Source organism: Aegilops tauschii, chromosome 6 (genome assembly GCF_002575655.3).
Source record: "Aegilops tauschii subsp. strangulata cultivar AL8/78 chromosome 6, Aet v6.0, whole genome shotgun sequence".
NCBI classification, from domain to species: domain Eukaryota; kingdom Viridiplantae; phylum Streptophyta; class Magnoliopsida; order Poales; family Poaceae; genus Aegilops; species Aegilops tauschii.
Genome location: NC_053040.3, coordinates 380,034,035 through 380,050,717, shown reverse-complemented (window position 1 = coordinate 380,050,717; position 16,683 = coordinate 380,034,035).

Below are 16,683 nucleotides of genomic sequence, written 5' to 3'. Positions count from 1 at the left end.
TGTCTTTGACGCGCCAGGCCGAACCTGTCGGCCCACCGGCGGCAGCGTTACTTGATCGGTGGCATCCGGGGCACGAGACGCCATGATTCTCATGGTACGTGCCTTCGAGTCGTAACGACAAATGATGGCCTACTCCTCGGCTGTTCGACCTGCCACCTACCGAGGGGCAGCAGCAAGAGCTAGCGCCGATGCACCAACCAGCACGAACAGCTTGCTGCTACTGGTAGGAACAGTACGTGCTCATCATGCATCTATGCGTCTGTCCATGGCTTTTGAGGCGGCGCCACGTGAGTGGCCCCCCGTTGCACGTTAGCTCGATGCCTCCATCCGGTGATGGGACTTGCCGATCAGCTCCCAACCTGTCCGCGCTCAAAACTGTGTTGCGGCTCCCTGTATGTACGTGGACTCGGGCGCGTCCGTGACCGGATAATTCTCAAGTCATCGCGTCTACACCGGTGCACCTCATATCTGACATCTTAAATCCATGGAGTACATATCAACGAAGTTCCAGAACATCTATTTCAAAAAACTACATTCTGGAACACAGAAAAAATTGCATGAACATCACAGCTTAACCGGACCCAAAAAAACAGAGTTAGGCATGATAGTTCAGCCGAGGAACGGATAGAGATCTAAACTAAAATTACTAAAATGCAAACAGAGAAGGAGAGGGCCGAGCATCTTCACCACTTCCTCGCTGGTCCTTTGCCCCTCCGGCCACAGGAGCGGTCGTAGCCCTACGTGTAGGCGGTGGCAGCGGGAAGGAGGGGGGGGGGGGGGGGAGTGCCGGTCCTGGGGAGGGGCGAACGGGGCGCCCCGGCCCCTCCAAAAGTAGGGGGGCCTCCCAGGTATATGTACATTACGTACAGGCATGCTGGTCTTCGAGTGAAAATAAAAAATGAAGCCAATCTCAGCGCCTCGCTCAGCCTCTCGCGTAGTAGCCTAGGAAACTAAAAAAGATCGAAAACACTAACACCCAAACGTGTGGGCGTTTGCATCTCGCCCACACGCGCTAATCACCGTTGATTTGCAGTGCACGAACCTTACAGGAATCAGCCGGCATCTCCCGTGCCACGTAGGCATAGTGAGGCGTGCGGGTGGTAGAGCGTTCGCCCGAACGTGTGGCACTTGACGCTTTTGCCCGGACGAGTTATCCGTTCCCCTCCCCACCGCCTTCTCTCCTCGTCACTCTCGCCACTCCCCACTGCAATCTCCATCACCGCGCGGGACCTCGCCTACCGCCTCCGCTTCGCCGAGGTTGGTGGGGGAGGCCGGTTCCCGTTGCCGTTTCAAGAGACGACGGCGGCAGGGAGCGCCGAGCTGGAGAGCTGGTTGGGCGCGCGTAGCGGCAGGCCGGGAGTCGACACCTCGTCGTTTGCCTCCACGTCGCCGAGGTTGGAGGGGGAGGCCGGGGACCAGCTGGCCGTCGTTGACGACGGGCATATTCTTGGTGCCCTGGCCTGCTGCCCATGTCGACCTCTCATCTGCAGCTCCGCCGATCTGCATCACGCGCCAGATCCGATGGCCATGGAACGGCAGCTCGCGCGCCTCCGCCTCTGTCTATAGGTACTCGTCGGCCTCTGCCCCCCCCCCCCCCCCCCCCCCGCTCTGAAGCAACGCCACCCTCACCCCTCCATCCTTGGATTCTTACTCACCAGTCGGCAATCCTGTTGTTGGCCGCTCGCATCGTCGGCGTGAGGAGCGGGGATCCTGGCTCGCCAGCGTAAGGCGCGGGAGCCTGTCGATGGAGGCCTGCAACACGCCTGGCGCGAGCGTCGTGGTAGCGGGTCGGTGCTCCCGCCTGCGCGCTCGATGCCTTTCATGCTCCAACCAGCCCAAAGACACAGATCTAGTGCAGCCCCACGTGGCAAATCAGCGGTGGGCTGCTAGGTGAGTGGGTTCCATGACTCCATTCGTCATTTGTTTCCGGCGACTGGCAGAGGCGGCGGTTCTGGCTCTGGGGAGAGCGTGGGTAGCAGACTGTTCGTGTTAGCCAATCCTTGGGTGTGTGGTAGAGCAGTAGCTTGACATTTTTCTGATAAATCACACTTTTTAGATGTCTAGGTCCTCTGACTCACAAACATGGCAAATTCTATCATATGTGTGTGGCAACTTACATCCACTGAGCCATGGTTACTTTTATGTCATTTTTGCCATGTTTCATCACAACTATCCTTTTGAAATTACTCCCACAACATTAAAATTGTATGAAAATGGCAACCATGATTAAGCTCAGAAGTTGTTCATCAATTTCCATGGCTACAATCGTTAAGCTCAGATGATGTCTATCTCTACTGGTATTTTTTTGGCACTTTTGTTTATACTGACAGTGGCAAATTAGTTTTTCACCGACCATGCGAAATTCACAAATGGCCAGACGGCAATATGACCATGCCAAATTCATTTGTAGTTTTTCAGTGCCTCTTTTTTCAGTGAAAACTGAAATGCTATACATTGTGCAATATGCTTTGACATTGCAGTTTTATTGGATTTAGCATGGCAAATTACCTTACAAAACATGGCATTTTTATTACATTGACCATGGTGAACTTTATTAGCTTTTCTAATTTCCGTGCGAGTAGTACTGACCATGGCAAATTTGAATCGATTACTTAAGTTCGTCTTCAATTAGTACAAACTTCTTTTAGCTATGTTTTCTGTTATGGCAATTGGAAGTAAGTTTTCCTGTTAGCTGTAAACTATTCATGGCAATTCTTTTCTCATGTTCTTGCCATGCTTGTTTTTTTAAAGTTCTCGCACTATGTGTACATAGCATGCCAATTTCTGCACTTGATCACATAGCAAGTTTAGAAATTGTTCTTGTGACCCATTTTTTCAAAGTTTGCCATGGCAGAAATGTCATGTTTATCTGCCATGATAAATTTAGTTTTTTTAACATGCCCACGACAATCTTTTATGCTTTTGTTTCTTACTTAACCACGGCAAATTTGGTTTGTTGATAATGGCAAATTTAGTTTATTGATCACGGCAAAACTGATTTTATTTGATCATGTCAAATTTACTTTATTTGGTCCATGGTCAATTTAGTTTACTAGTCATGGCAATTTTTGTTTTCAAATCATGGCAAATTTTAATTTATGTGATTTTTGCCATGGCAAGTTTTGAAACAAATCTGCCATGGCACCTTTTCTTGTTCATACTTGATTTTCAACTTTTCTTTCACACACGACAAATTCATCATTCAAACATACGGCAACTCTTGATACAAATTTGCCATGGCAAGTTTTGGTACGAATGTGCCATGGCAAATTTAGTATACGAATTTCTTCTTCATATTTTTTTTGATTTTTCAACTTTTTGTGTTTTTTACACACACGACAAATTCATCATACCAAAACATGGCAATTCTTGATACAAATCTGCCATGCCAAGTTTTGATGCAAATTTGGGTTATTGATCATGGCAACTTTTAGTTTACTGGTTCATGGCAAATTTAGTTTACAAATCATGGCAAATTTAGTTTATTGATCATGGCAAACTTAGTTTTCAAATCATGGCAATCTAGTTTACATATGAATCTGCGATGGCAATTTTCAATATGAATCTGCCATGGCAATTTTTCTTGTGCATGACAAATTTAGTGAATTTCACCGTGGCAAGTTTTGATACGAATCTGCCACGGCATTTTTTCTTGTTCATACTTGGTTTTCAACTTTTTGTGTTTTTTCACACACGGCAAATTCATCATTCGAACACATGACAATTCTTGATACAAATTTTGCCATGGCAAGTTTTTGTACGAATCTGCCGTGGCAATTTTCTTGTTCATTTTGATATTCAACTTTTTTTATGTGTTTTTTACACACATGGCAAATTCATCATACAGGAACACAACAATTTCTTGATACAAATCTGCCATGCCAAGTTTTGATACAAATTTGGTTTATTGATCATGGCAAATTTTAGTTCATTAGTTCATGGCAAATTTAGTTTATTGATCATGGAAAATTTAGTTTTCAAATCATGGCAATTTAGTTTACATGATTTTTTCTGTCGTGGCAAGTTTCAATATGAATCTGCCATGCCAATTTTCTTGTTCATGGCCAATTTAGCTTACGTGAGTTTCTCGTGGCGAGTTTTGATATGAATCTGTCATGGCATTTTTCTTGTTCATACTTGATTTTCTATTTTTTATTTTTTTCGCACATGGCAAATTCATCATACAAACACACGGCAATTCTTGATGCAAATTTGCCATGTCAAGTTTCTTGTTTCATACTCGAATCTCCAATTTTTATGTTTTTCACACACGATAAATTCATCATACACAACATGGCACTTCTTTGATACCAATCTGCCATTGCAAATCTCTTTTGTTCATACTTGATTTTTCAACCTTTTGTGTTTTTTCTCACGCACGGCAAAAAATCTCCTTGAAAACACTGCAATTTTAATTGCCATTGTATTTTTTTATCTTTTTGTTGTCCTGTCAATTTTTTGTGTTTTTTCACATGAACTTTTCAACTATTTGTGTTTTTTTTCACATGGCAATATTGTTTTTTTGTCATGGCAGATTTGCCATATTTCATTTTGAGGGGATTAAATATGTGTTTATGTACCTTTTGCCATTGTTAAAAACAATATAATGGAAAATAGTTTTGGTCAAACTTGAATGGCAATTTTTCTACTTTTTTCAGTAATTGAGCAAAATCTGGGCTTTATTTGTTAGAAAAAAAACCAAAATCTGGGCGTTTTCATTTAATTCGTTGTCGGTTGGCTTTTTGTTCCTTTTTTCACATGGAAAAGGGCCTGGTGTGATCGAGGCGTCTGGGCCTGTGGGTTCACCTTGACGAACGAATTCGTGCAGGGAATCGATCCCCTCGTACTGAACGAGTCATGTGGTAGGGTGCTCCTCCTGCCACACGTGTCGGTAGTTCTAATATTCGCCCACACAGGGCCGTGTGGGCTGCCTGCTGCTTACACCACACACAGTGTGTGGGCGCATGTCGAATATACCACGCGTGTGGCAGTTATCGGCGTCCAAAAAGATAGGACAACGCTAACGTCCACATGTGTGGTGGGAGCCAAACCCGCCCACACGCCCTATAACACACAGACTATGCCATGTCACCGCATGCATGCATGTGAGAATCTTTTTCGATTTTGAATTTACAAAATGTTTTATCTCTTAAATGAAAAATCCGATTGAAGATCCATTTTCACCATTAAATCCCTCGCGACGAGATCTTCGAAACTAGATCTCATATCAATATATTTCGACGAAATTTTTTTGGGTTAAAAGTTGCCATGTCTATTGCACATGAATTGCTATGATGTTTACACTGAAGTTGCCATGATATGTTTCAACTATTTTCTTCTATATTTAAAAGTAAATTTTGACATATTATAAAACAGATAATTAAAAAACTAGACTTGCCATGCACCATTAAACAAAATTGCCATGGTTCATACAAAAATATATTTTTATGGTCAAATATTGGAATTGCCATCATAAAAAAACTAAAATTGCCATGCTCTACAAACTAAAATTGCCACATGGCAACTTTAGTTTAAGCACTATGGCAACTACAGTGTAAACATCATGGCAACTTTTGGGAAAAAAATCGTCGAAACATATCAACATGGGGTCTAGTTTTGAAGATCTCGTCGAGACGGATTTAATGGTGAAAACGGATTTTTAATTTAATTTTTTAATTAGGAGATAAAACATTTTTAAGCCGAAAACCAAAAAGATTTCTGCTGATGTCATCTATTCATATGTGGCAAAATGTGTGGTGATGGAGGCGTGTGGGCGATGTGCAAACGCCCACACGTGTGGGCGTTAGTTTTTCCGAAAAGATATGGTGGGCCTGGTCCATGTTTGCACGTATGTGGAGACCGGAGAGAAAAAGGAATCGTTCGATTCGCTAATCACGATTTCTTTCCCTCAACAAAAAACTAATCATGATTTCCTGTACCTGTCGTTCCCTGCCCTTTTGGCTGTTCGTCTAATCCTCTTCGACTCTGCCTCCTCACGAACAACGCGACGAGTGCGGCAGGTACGCCTGTTCTTCTACCTGTAATCCTGTTTCTTTTCTTTCTAATCCTGATTCCCAACTTGTTGAACGATCGAACAGATTAACAGGAATTGTTGTTAGGGCGCTCGAATCATTGCGCGCACGTAGCCAGATTAGATTACAGAGAGAAGGTACTATACTATGCCCTAGCAGTTTGTCACTACATTAGATGATCTTCTATACAATATTTTAATTAGCTTTGCCCTAATTCTATAAGCTAATTTGTTCCTTTCAATTTCAGTAGGGGTCATGTCGAGTTCGGGTAGAAAGTATGCATCCGGAAGTGATAAAAGAAAAGGAAGGAGGCCGATGAGAAGGTAGAAGCATTGAGAGGATCTCATTTTAAATATTGTAAGAGCGATACAAGCACTCCAAGAAATTCAGACGAGTTGGCAATAGTTCGTGCGGGAGACCAAACTGATGGCAATCAGAAAGATGATGGTCTACTCCTATAGAAGGCAATGTTGACGTCAACATGGATGATAGCAATGTGAGTGATCATGAGCCCATTTATTTCTATTGCATATCGGATTTTCTTCACTATGCCTGTGAAATAAAGTTATTCAAAGTTGAAATTGTTGAAGAACTACCTAAGATCTACAATGTCGAAAGAGTGGTTAAATGGCTTGGCAACTTTATGCATTGAGAAAGAATTGATTGATGAAATTGATATTGATACTATCGTTAACGATTTTGCATCTCAGAATGTTAGGAGAAATTTTTAATGGTAATATGTAACACATTATGTGATATGCACGATCATTTTGGATGCACTTAATTATTTTCTTTGTTACAAATTATATCTACATATGATGATTATCAATTAGACATTTATATTAAGGGCCCCGTATTGTAACTTCGCCCCGGGCCCTTGAAATCTCAGGACCGGTCCTGGGGGGTGGGGTCGTTGCAGTTGTTGGATAAGGGGTCTATGTTGGGGAACATTGCATGAAAATCAAAAGAAATCCTACGAATCACCCAAGATCTATTTATGAGAAGCATAGGAACGAGAGGCGAGAGTGTGTCTACGTACCCTCGTAGATCGTTAAATGGAAGCTTATATTACGCGGTTGATGTAATCGTACTCTTCACGATCCAATTGCGATCCAATACGATCTAGTGCCGAACGGACGACACCTCCGCATTCAGCACATGTGCAACTCGATGATATCTTCTCCTTCTTGATCCAGCAAGCGAGGGAGGAGGAGTAGATGAGATCTCAACTAGCACGACGGCGTGGTGGTGATGGTGGTGGTGGAATTCCGGCAGCGCTTCGCTAAGCAAAAAACCGGGGACGAGGATTATGCCGGGAGGGAGAAACGGGGCAGCAGCCAAGCCCAATCCCTTGCGGGGATTTGTTGCACCCCTTCCCCTTTATGTATATGCGTGTGAGGGCTAGGAGTCTAGCCCTTCCACCCCATATGCCTGGCGCACCGAGTAGGGAAGAGTTGGACTCCTAGTCCTTCTCTCCTTCTGTCGTACGGAGCTGGGACTCTTTCCTCCTTGGCCCCATGGGTCTTTGGGGCTGGGGCGCCCAGTCCAAAGAGGCCAGGGCGCCTCCCCTTAACCCATGCTGGCCCTCAGGACGTGGTGGACCCATTTGTGGACTTCCGGACCCCTCCGGAAGCTTCTGGAAGCTTCCCGGTACAATACCAAAAAAATTACTTTTTCTGGAATCCCAGAAAATGACTTTCCATATACAAATTTTACCTCTGGACAATTCTGGAGCTCCTCGTGACGTCCAAAATCTCATCCGGGACTCCAAACAACGTTCGGTTACCAACGCACTTATCCCAATACTAAGCGTGCGGACCCTACGGGTTCGAGAATCATATAGACATGACCGAGACACCTCTCCGGTCAATAACCAATAGCGGAACCTGAATGCCCATATTGGTTTCTACATATTCCAAGAACATCTTCTATTGGTTGAACCACTATGTTGAGGATTCAGTTAATCCCATATGCAATTCCCTTTGTCCAGCGATATGTTACTCGCCCGAGATTCGATCATCAGTATCTCCCTACCTAGTTTAATCTCGTTACCGGCAAGTCTCTTTACTCGTTTCCTAATACAAGATCCCATGACTAACTCATTAGCCACATTTCTTGCAAGCTCTTTATGATGTCGTATTACCGAGAGGGCCTAGAGATATCTCTCCGCCATATCTAGTGACAAATCCCAGTCTCGATCCATGCCAACCCAATAGACACCTTCAGAGATACCTGTAGAGCATCTTTATGATCTCCCAGTTACAAAGTGATGTTTGATAGAACACAAGGTATTCCTCCGGTATTCGGGAGTTGCATGATCTCATGGTCTTAGGAATAGATACTTAAGATGAAGAAAACTATAGCTATAAACTTTAAGTTATACGACCATATGCTAAGCTTACGGTTGGGTCTTGTCCACATCATTCTCCTAATCATGTGATCTCATTATCAAATGACAACTCATGTCCATTGGTAGGAAACCTTAACCATCTTGGATCAACGAGCTAGTCTGGTAGAGGCCTACTAGGGACACTATGTTGTTTATGTATTCACACATGTATCTAAGTTTCCAGTTGATACAATTCTAGCATGAATAATAAAAATTTATCATGAACGGGGAAATATGATAACAACCAATTTATTATTGCCTCTAGGGTATATTTTCAACAGTCTCACACTTGCACTAGAGTCAATAATCTAGTTCACATCGCTATGTGATTGACACCCAATGAGTTCTCGGGTTTGATCATGTTTTGCTTGTGAGAGAGGTTTGAGTCAATGTGTATGCAAAGTTCAGATCCGTGTGTACTTTGCAAATCTCTATATCATACTGTAGATGCTGCTACCACGCTCCACTTGGAGCTATTCCAAATGATTGCTCCACTATACGTATCCGGTTTGCGACTCAGAGTCATTCAGATCGATGTTAAAGCTTGCATTGACGTAACTCTTTACGACGAACTCTTTATTACCTCCATAACCGAGAAACATTTACTTAGTCTTCTTTAGGTACATAAGAATAATTTTGACCATTGTCTAGTGATCCACTCTAGGATCACTCTTTGTACCCCCTTGCCAGACTCATGGCAAGGCACACATCACGTATGGTACACAACATGGCATACATTATAGAGCATGTGGCTGAGGCATAGGGGACGACCATCATCCTTTCTCTTTCTTCTGCCGTGGTCGAGCTTTGAGTCTTACTCAACTTCACACCTTACAATACAGGAAAGAACTCCTTCTTTGACTGATCCATTTTGAACTCCTTCAAAATCTTGTCAAGGTATGAGCTCTGTGAAAGTCTTAGCAGGCGTCTTGATCTATCTCTGTAGATCTTGATGCCCAATATATAAGCAGGTTTACCCAAGTCTTCCTTTGAAAACCTCGCTTCAAACAACCCTTTATGTTTCCCAAAAATTCTACGTCATTTCCAATCAACAATATGTCATCCACATATACTTATCAGAAATGCTATAGAACTCCCACTCACTTTCTTGTAAATACAAGCTTCTCCATAAGTTTGTATAAAGCCAAAAGCTTTGATCACCTTATAAAAGCGTATATTCCAATCCGAGATGCTTGCACTAGTCCACAGAAGGACCGCTGGGGCTTGCATACTTTGTTAGCATCCTTAGGATCGACAAAACCTTCTGGTTGCATCATATACAAATCTTCCTTAAGGAAACCATTAAGGAACGCTATTTTGACGTCCATCTGCTAGATTTCATAATCGAAATATGCGGCAATTGCTAACCTAATTCCAATAGACTTAAGCATCGCTACGGGGTGAGAAAGTTTTATCTTAGTCAACCCCTTGAACTTGTCGGAAACCCTTTGCGACAAGTCCAGCTTTATAGATGGTGACATTACCATCAGTGTCAGTCTTCTTCTTAAAGATCCATTTATTCTCAATGGACTTCTGGTCATCGGGCAAGTCGACCAAAATCCATACTTTGTTCTCATACATGGATCCTATCTTGTATTTCATGGCCTCAAGCCATTTGTTAGAATTTGGGCTCATCATGGCTTCTTCATAGTTTGTAGGTTCCCCGTTGTCTAACAACATGACATCTAGGACAGGATTACCGTACCACTCTGGTGCGGAGCGTGTCCTGGTCGACCTACGAAGTTCAATAGTAACTTGATCCGAAGTTTCATGATCATCATCATTAGCTTCTTCTCCGGTTGGTGTAGGCATCACGTGAACTACTTTCTGTGATGTGCTACTTTCTAGTTTGCGAGAAGGTACGATTACCTCATCAAGTTTCTACTTTCCTCCCTCTCACTTCTTTCGAGAGAAACTCCTTCTCTGGAAAGGATCCATTCTTGACAACAAGGACTTGCCTTCGGATATGTGATAGAAGGTATAACCTATTGTTGCTTTAGGGTATCTCATGAAGATGCACCTTTCTGCTTTGGGTTCGAGCTTATCAGGCATAAGTGTCGCACCCCCAAATTCTAAGAAACGACAGGTTTCTTGCCAAACCACAATTTGTACAGTGTCATCTCAACGGATTTAGATGGTGCCCTATTTAAAGTGAATGCGGTTGTCTCTAATGCATAGCCCCAAAAGGATAGTGAAAAAATGGTAAGAGACATCATAGGACACACCATATCCAATAAAGTGCAATTACGACGTTCGGACACACCATTACGCTGTGGTGTTCCAGGTGACGCGAGTTGTGAAATAATTCCACACTGTCTTAAATGCGTGCCAAAATCGTAACTCAAATATTCACCTCTACGATCATATCGTAGAAACTTTGTTTTCTTGTTACGATGATTCTCCACTTCATTCTGAAATTCCTTCAACTTTTCAAATGTTTCAGACTTGTGTTTCATTAAGTAAATATACCCATATATACTAAAATCATGCATGAAGGTAAGAAAATAATGATATCTACCACGTGCTTCAACACTCATCTGACCGCATACATCGGTATGTATTGTTTTCAATAAGTCACTTGCCCGCTCCATTGTTCCGGAAAACGGGGTTTTAGTCATCTTGCCCATGAGGCATGGTTCACATGTTTCAAATGATTCACAAAAGTGATTCCAAAAATCCATCAACATGGAGTTTCTTCATGTCTTTTACACCAATATGACCTAAGCGGCAGTGCCACAAGTATGTGGTACTATCATCATTAACTTTGCATCTTTTGACATCAATATTATGACCAAGTGTATCACTACGATTGAGATTCAACAAGAATAAACCATTCCCAAGGGGTGCATGACCATAAGAGATGTTACTCATATAAATAGAACAACCATTATTCTCTGACTTAAATGAATAACCGTCTCGCAATAAACAACATCCAGATATAATGTTCATGCTCAACGCAGGCATCAAATAACAATTATTTAGATTTAAAACTAATCCCGAAGGTAGATGTAGAGGGAGCGTGCCGACGGCGATCACACCAACCTTGGAGCCATTTCCAACGCGCATTGTCACCTCGTCCTTAGCCGGTCTCCGTTTTATTTTACAACTCCTGTTTCGAGTTACAAATATTAGCAACGGAACCAGTATCAAATACTCATGCGCTACTATGAGCCTTAGTAAGGTACACATCAATAACATTTATATCAAATATACCTTTGCTGACGTTTCCAGCCTTCTTATTTGCCAAGTACTTGGGGTAGTTTTGTTTCCAGTGACCATTCCCCTTGCAATAGATTCACTCAGTCTCTGGTTTGGGTCCAGCCTTGGGCTTCTTCATGAGATTGGCAACTGGCTTGTCATTCTTTTTGAAGTTCTCTTTCTTTCTCCCGCCTTTCTTCTTGAAATTGGTGGTCTTATTGACCATCAACACTTGATGCTCTTTCTTGATTTCTACTTCAGCGGCTTTAAGCATTGCGAAGAGCTCCGGGATCGACTTCTCCATCCCTTCACTACAAAAAAAAGACACATCCGTGACATTTTGGGCCGATTTTTTTTTCTGTCATGCTTATGACACTTCTATGACGATAATTGTGAAAAAACCTGGTATCATCATAGATGTGGTGGGATCCTACTTCTATGATAAAAAATCATGACAGAAAATGGGCTTTTCGTCCTGGTCGGGCGGGAGACGCAGCTGCATGACATTCTTTGGTCCGTCCATGATGGAAAAAACCATGGTAGAAGCGAGGGCGAGGAAAATATCGGGGAGTTCCCGGTTACGGTGGGTGGTTGGGGCCGAGTGATGCATTGTGGTTTGCGCGTTTCTCTCATGTACGCGCATGTGTGCGAGGGGTTGGATAACTGAACCCGGAGCGATCGCACATTACTGAACCCGAGCGATCGATTCCTTGGCTGTTAATTGAACCCGAGCAATTCATTCGCTGCTGACAGAACCCGAGCAATTCCTTCGCTGCTGCTGCTAACTGAACCCGAGCGATCGATGACTGCTGCTGTTTACTGAAGCCGATCGAGTCCCCGTGCGAGAAGTAGCCAGCAGGTGTTGAATTTCCTCTCGATGAACAATGACCGTTGCTACAGGGCGCGCGGTACGTAGAACGAGTCGAGACATGGTAAGTCGAGCCGGTTGGTTGGCTGTGGATGAACAGTTCCTGGTGGGGGTTGGATGAACAAGACCCAGTGGTAGTAGGCCGTTGCCGCTGGATGAACAGGACCCCGATGAGGCCGCCGCACCCTAACCGGTTGAGGTGCATGAACAGGACCCCATGGAGGCTCTATGAACAGCAGCCGGTGGAGGCTGGATGAACAGTAGCCGTGGATGAACAGTAGCTCGTGGAGGCTGGAGGAGGTCGATGGTGGATGAACAGTAGCGCGTGGAGGCTGGAGCGAGGCAGTAGACGGTGGATGGATAAGACCCCGTTTCGACTGTAGGCACTCCAACACAAGTCCGTTTCCTCTGTTTTGCGGTACGCTACACCCCTCCCAATCAATAGGACCCTGTTTCGACCGTAGGCACTCGAACACAAGTCTGTTTCCTCCGTTTTGCGGTACGCCAGACCCCTCCCGATGAACAGGATCCCGTTTCGACCGTGGCCCGTCGAACAGAAGGCCATTTCCTCCGTTCTGCGGTATGCTAGACCCCATTTCGGCTGTTCCGTCCAAGCCGGTTGGCTCCCATTGAACAGGACGCATTCCGACCTAGTCGGTTGCCTCCCGATGAACAGGATGCTGTTTCTCCGTTTCGACCCAGCCGGTTCGCTGCCCGATGAACAGGACGCCATTGCTGCCGTTCGTTGCCTCTCCATGTACACAAGCCCTGGTTGTCTGTATATATGCGCGAGTACGCGCTCGAGACCCCGCCCGTATGTACGTACGTGGCCATGTTTTTTGTCCTGTGGCTGTACGTACGTGTACATGACTTAGACGGGACTGCGTGAACTTCTATGTCGGGTGCTCTACAACGACACGTGCCGCTACTTACTCGGCCACGGTTCATACTTAAAGAGAGACCAATCGACTAGTATGTACGTACACGTTCACGACCAGACAGACAACGCTACATACACTTGGACCGGGTGGGTCCCAGCGGTCACGGAGGATAAGGACGCACTTCCTTGCGTGCGAAGATATAGATGGTCGGTCCCAGCTGTCAGGGGGAGGAATCGTTTTTATCTTGCGAGTAATAAGGAGGCACTTCCTTGTGTTCAAAGATGTAGCTGGTGGGTCCAGCTGTCAGCCTTACCGCCTAAAGTCCTGTTCTGATGGTTGTCCTTTGTTGACCACGCCGCGCCGAGAGCATCAAGGTGATGGACGACGGCGAGGCCTAGGAAGGGAACAACGCGGAACCGGGGAAGACGCGTCAGTGGATGCCCACGCGGAGGGGGGTACGTGGGTTGACTGCTTCGGCTGCGGTGTGAGGCTGCCGTCACCGGAGAATAACAGGAGGTGTGAGTGAGTATAGAGGGATGGCATGGCCAGCGGTGGCAGCACAGCCGGACACGGGAGGCAGGAGCAGGCGGCACGGCCGGCGCTGGTTTGGGCGGCTGGAGCAAGAAGACCAGAGGTTGAAGAAGCACGACGGCCATTGGATGGACATCGTACGGTCACTTCAGCTAGAATCATTTATATTGACTATGTTGACAAAGCCCTTGGTACGCGTCAACTTAGTAGGCCCACACATCAGCCTTCGAAACGTTGCGCCTCAGATGTCAGGGGGAGGAATCATTTTTTGGGTGGCTGAAGCAAGAATATCCGAGATTGAAGAAGAAGCACGACATCCGTTGGATGGACATCCAACGACCACTACTGCTAGAACCGTGTGTTGACTATAAGTTGACAAAGCCTTGCGTACGCGTCAACTAAGTAGGCCCACAAGTGTGTGGCAGAGAACATATAGCCCATTTGCGATTTGTAAGAATGTACAACCCATTTTTGAATTCTAATGGAATTTACTACAACCCATTTACAGTTTGCTAAAAGTACAACCCATTTACAGTTTGCTAAAAGTACAACCCATTTTCTAGGTAGGACAACGATTAATAATTTCAACCAACCGCTCAAAACAAAATTCAATAAAAATTCCCACATTTTGATGGGATCCGAAATATTTTTATCCCGAAAATCTAGTCAGATTAAATATGATTTCAAAATAAATTTGTATTACGTGAAAATCCAACGAAATATTGCGCGCGCAGCAAGTAATGAAATTAAAAATTTCAAAATCCAAAAATAATATTTTTTTAACTAATTACGTGTTTGGTGCATTTTTTTATAGTTACTGCCCAGTTTTTATAGTTACATCCCATTTATTATTTCTTAAAGTCCATTTTCTTGTTAAGCCTAATGCATCCCTCCTAGGAAAGATTTGCAGCCCAGCGGGGCAGAGAATAACAAGTTGACCCGGATATTGTGTACAACTGTCGGCCCAGTTGCATTGCTAATGTTCAAAAAAAGGCCTATGTAGTACAGTACAACTTTACATGGCTACTCAGCCCACATTCAGCGACGCCGGAAAGGCCCAAACAAGGCTTCTGTACAACTTTTTGAAGTCACTGAGCTCAATTAATAACTTAAGAGAAAAGTTAGAGTACAGTCGAACCTAATTAAAAGTTGTCACAAGCGAAGAAATAATTCAACGGGTCCCACTTGTGCGTGTGTGTGTGTGAGAGAGAGAGAGACCCATCGGTCGATGCTCGTAAATACATCTTTCAGCCATATGCATTGTTGATGCTCAGTAAAAACTTATATAGTTGACACAATCATATAGAACATCATAGCACACTCAACTTGCATACAAAAGTTTCACGCAGGCGGCACAATCAGGGTGGAAGGAGTGGATCACTACGGGTAGGGCTATGTTGAAACCAACGAACTCGTACATAACGGTTCATCGTCTTTATCAATGATGGGGAAATATCTCGAATGTTGTGCAAAGAAAACAGATAGACAACACAATAAGTTCTGCTAGCACATTAAGTTGATGTACAACCCTTTCTAAAAAAACTTCATGTACAAAAATAGAACAGGTCACAATCAAATATACTGGCACATTAGTGCTTCGCACCCATAGCTCGGATTTAACTAGTATCTGACAAGATTCGGTTGTTACCTCAAATTAGAGCACATCCAGGCAGCCAGCCCTGCCTCTTCTCCCAAAGAAGCAGCGGCCTCCGCCGCGCGATGGAGTAGGCCCTGTCCCATCCATCGTTTCGAGCAACACGGGGAAAGTCTGACGTTGCTCCTGTAATGGACGTCGTCGACGGACCCTGGCACCAGCGGCGGCGGCAGGACTTCGATTGATGGATTGACCACTTCTTCAACATGCACGAACACTCGATACAGGTACATCCCTAACGTGGTCCACGACGGCCTTGGTGGCGACGAATAGTACAACCCTGGTTCCTGCACCGGTATCTCAACACCAATCACCTTCGGTATGATGGACGGCTTCTTCATCCATGCCATAACCGTTAGAGCCCAGCAGTCTAAAGGAACAAACATACTTACGAGCTCACCTCCAAGGTCGTTCATAAGCTCATAAATGGACTCACTGTTCCAAGCACGTCGAGGCATGGCGTGGAAGGAAAGCTTTGTTGAAAACTCAAGCTCAGAGGGCACCGAGCCCCACCTGGGTGCCACCAATCAAAGCTCACCAGCGCGCCATCACAAAACAAACGTCAGGAAGTGATAAGTCCATTTTGCATCATGCTTTTATATCGATATTTATTTCATTATGGGCTATTACTCCACATTATGTCACAATACTTATGCCTTCTCTCTCTTATTTTACAAGGTTTACATGAAGAGGGAGAATGCCGGCAGCTAGAATTCTGGGCTGGAAAAGGAGCAAATATTAGAGACCTATTCTGCACAACTCCAAAAGTCCTAAAACTCCACGAAAGTCATTTTTGGAATATATTAAAAATATTGGCGAAGAAAGCACCAAAGGGGGGCCACCCACTGTCCATGAGGGTGGAGGGTGCGCCCTACCCCCCTGGGCGCACACCCTACCTCGTGGGCCACCTGGAAGCCCCCCGATGCCCATGTTCTGGTATAAGGTGTCTTTTGCCCTGAAAAAAATCATAAGGAAGCTTTCGGGACGAAGCGCCGCCGTCTCGAGGCGGAACCTTGGCGGAACCAATCTACGGCTCCGGCGGAGCTGTTCTGCCGGGGAAACATCCCTCCGGGAGGGGGAAATCGTCACCATCGTCATCACCATCGATCCTCTCATCGGGAGGGGGTCAA